Source organism: Corylus avellana, chromosome ca1 (genome assembly GCF_901000735.1).
Source record: "Corylus avellana chromosome ca1, CavTom2PMs-1.0".
Lineage (NCBI taxonomy): Eukaryota > Viridiplantae > Streptophyta > Magnoliopsida > Fagales > Betulaceae > Corylus > Corylus avellana.
This window is the reverse complement of record NC_081541.1, coordinates 25142104-25145787: the sequence shown is the minus strand read 5'-3', so window position 1 is coordinate 25145787 and position 3684 is coordinate 25142104. Positions and strand designations below refer to the sequence as shown.

The following is a 3684-nucleotide window of genomic DNA, read 5'->3' as shown; positions in this document are numbered from 1 at the left end:
TTTTTTTTTTTTTTTTTTTTTTTTTTTTTTTCAAGCAAGATGAAAGTAACGTACTTGCCCTTTCATATATATATCAATCTTCCTAGATGTGGAATATTCGTAATATTGATGTATGGACATTTTTAGATACAGTACTTTCAAAATACTTTTTCTATTTTTTTTTTTGAAAAAATAGAAAATCCAAAAATATTCTCAGATAGGTTGATTGTTTTTGTCGAATTTTAACAATCAAACATAAATTATTTTATATTAATATTTTTATATTTTGAATAAAAATTATATTTATAGGTTAGTATAAAATATTTTTAAAAAAAATTAAAAAATTGATTTTCAGTATAGTTGAATAGATAATATAAAAATTAATAGTTTTTTAAAAAATTAAAAAAATTAAAAATTGTTTTTGAAAATATTTTTTTAAAAAATTGATTTTCCGTGCGCGAAGTAAACACCGTAAAATGTTTTCGGTGGAAAATATTTTCAGGAAAAATGACTTCCCTGAAAATATTTTTCGACGAAAACCATTTTACGTCGAAGTAAACGGAGCCTTAATTATTGCTATAAAAAATTGCAGCTATTGCACAAATAATTCACTGGACCAAGATTTGGTGAAGGGTAAAATTGTACTTTGCGATACCTGGACGAATGGGGAAGGGGCATTCGTAGCTGGTGCTGTGGGTACTGTGATGCAAGGCCAAGCCAATCAAGATGTTGCTCGATCTTATCCCTTGCCTGCATCTTACCATCGCTTGGAGGATGGTAGCAAAGTGTACTCATACATAAATTCGACAAGGTATTATTAATCTAAAATAACTTAGACAATCAAACAAGTTCGTAAAACCTAATAATCCTAAAGGACACACGTATGCAATTTACAGGGGTGCAACTGCGACTATTCAAAAAAGTAAGGAGGGTAAAGATAAATTTGCCCCTTACACTGTGTCGTTCTTATCAAGGGGCCCAAGTTCAATTACACCTAGCATTCTCAAGGTATTAATTTTGTTTACATTTGCGCTCTTGTATTACTTATCTCATTCAGCCTTTTTCAATTTTTTTTTTTATATTTTCTATTGTAGCCGGATTTAGCTACTCTAGGAGTTCACATTCTAGCCGCGTGATCTCTAATTTCCCCAATTTCACAAGTTAAAGGTGATAAGAGATTGCTGCCATACAATATAATCTCGGGGACGTCAATGGCTTGCCCACATGCTACAGGTGCGGCTGCCTACATCAAATCCTTCCACCCCACATGGTCACCTACCGCTATCAAGTCGGCTCTTATGACTACTGGTAATGTCTATATATATGGTGTATAATCCTCGGTTTTGAAAATTTATTACATGTACGACTAACTCACTCCATTTGGTGTATTACTTACAGTTGTTCCAATGAGTGCTAAAAAGAACCCCGAGGTTGAATATGCATATGGCGCAAGCAATATAAACCCTCTTAAAGCTCCACATCCTGGTTTAATATATGATATTGATGCACTTGACTACATAAAATTTTTGTGCGGTGAAGGATATTATACCAATTTATTACGTCTTGTTGCTGGGGACAATAGTAGCTGTTTTGGAGCCACTAAAGGAACTGTCTTTAATCTAAACTATCCTTCTTTTGCTATATTCTTGTCGTCCTCCAAATCTTTTAGTCAAGTTTATCATCGGACTGTCACAAATGTTGGATCACCGACGTCTACGTATAGAGCTATTGTGACCGGTACCCCAACTGGACTTAGAATCAAAGTGAAGCCTAGTGTTCTAGCATTCATATCTCTTGGACAAAAGCTATCGTTTGCGCTCACGATTGAAGGAACAATAGATAAAGTCATTGTCTCTGTTTCGTTAGTGTGGGATGATGGAACCTGCCAAGTGAGGAGCCCCATTGTTGTAGCTCTTAATAATTATTGATGCACGACATTCTCTGCTACATATATGTATTACGTAAATAATAATCAAAGGATTCAAAGCTAAAGTTTTGAAGGAATATGCATGTAAGATTAGAATAAAGTAGTTGTGGAAGACGTACGGAGGACTGAAAATGGCTGTAATTCGAGCCTTTGCTCCAGTTCTACACTGCACTGTAATTTGAACCTTACTAATTTAATGCTATATTTTGCTTAGTTTGCCTTCTAACTTGTTATCATTAGTTGATCAAATGAATGAATGTCCTCGATCATAGCAGCAGAAGAAGACCTTCGATCAGAGTCTTAAAGCCAAATGTTGTTCATTTTGATTACAAACCAAGATGAATGCACTATGCCTTGACACCAGCTTGCAATAATTTCCAACATTTACCATTAGGATTACATTGGACTGGGCACATCGAATTTGGGGCCGGATGATACAAGGCCTGGGTTTTTGTTTCAGTTGGATTTGCGTAAGACCAGCGTAAGACCAATCTTGAACTGGACTTTGAGTTATTTGCAAACCAAAACTCAAAACAAATACCATTATCCGGTACAAGTAAAGAAGGTTTTTCTAAAAATAATACATGCCTTTTTAAGCTATTAAAAAAGTATGCGAGAAGCACGGGCTATTAAAAAATCAAGTAATATTTTGGATCATTTTTTTATCATCTCATAATTGATATGGTATTTAAAATTACAATTAGATCAAAATTCAATAAGGATCATCTTAAATTTAATGATGATTTTAAAAGCCACATCAATTTTAGAAGAATAAAAAAATGGTTCTCAGCATTACTCTAAAAAAGTTGAAAAACAATAGAATTCATTTATTTTTCAATCATTTTGTAACCATCTTCATAGTGAATGGATGATTAATTTACCATTGAATTTGTGTACATGGGGTCTATGTGAGTCTATAAATCTAATGATTGCTATGTTTAATTTGTAAGATAAGATGAGAAAAAAATAAGAAAAATATATGTTTCAATGCAATAACATGGCCAGCTGTCCTAACGGTGACCATTTATGCTGACTCGGAAAAGTGAAGTCAATGCAAAAAAGTTGAAGGTCTTAATTTTAAATTGAGGGACCCATTAAAAAAAGTGAGGGACTCAAATAGTATTGGTGTAAACCGTGACTTTGTAACTATGACTTGGTAAAATTAAGTCAATGAATACAAGACTATAGAAAATTAGAGCAATGATTTTTTTTTTTGATTTTTTTTTTTTCACTTTTATTTAGTGAACAGCCAAACAGATCTAGTCCTTTGTAAAAAAGATTCATTTTCTTTTTTGAAGCCAAGTTTGTCCATTAGTGTCTTAAATTTTGACAATTTTTCTTTGATTTGGGAGGTAATAAAAGAAGCTTGGAAATGATTATCTTCAAAACCATTTATTTAAACTTAGGTCAAAATATTTAAGATGCGGGGAAAATGTACTTTACTCTCCTAAAGTTTGACAATTTTTTTTTTTTTTTTTTTTTTTTTTTTTTTTTTTTTTTTTTTTTACCTTAATGTTGAAAAATTTGCAATGTACCCTCATAAAATTTCAAAAATTTGCAATTCGAACCATCCGTTAGTTAATGCCGTCTGAGAAGACAGAAAGTCTACCACGTGACACTCACGTGAGTTTTTTTGGTCTTATTCTCCTCAAATTACCCCTAAAAAAAAAATAAAAAAATATTTTAAAAACAAAATTGGGCTGAGCCACCCCGAGATGGCTGGCCACCCCATGGCCAAAGGGCCAAGTGTTTTTTTTTTTTTTCTTTTTAATATATTT

The 3684-nt window shown here is 32.5% G+C and overlaps 1 pseudogene; it reads left to right on the top strand.

Annotated features, from left to right (window-relative positions):
• The window catches only part of LOC132168060 (cucumisin-like), a 9859-nt pseudogene extending 7952 nt beyond the window's left edge, over nt 1–1907 (top strand).
• Nucleotides 1908–3684: the final 1777 nt, after the last annotated feature.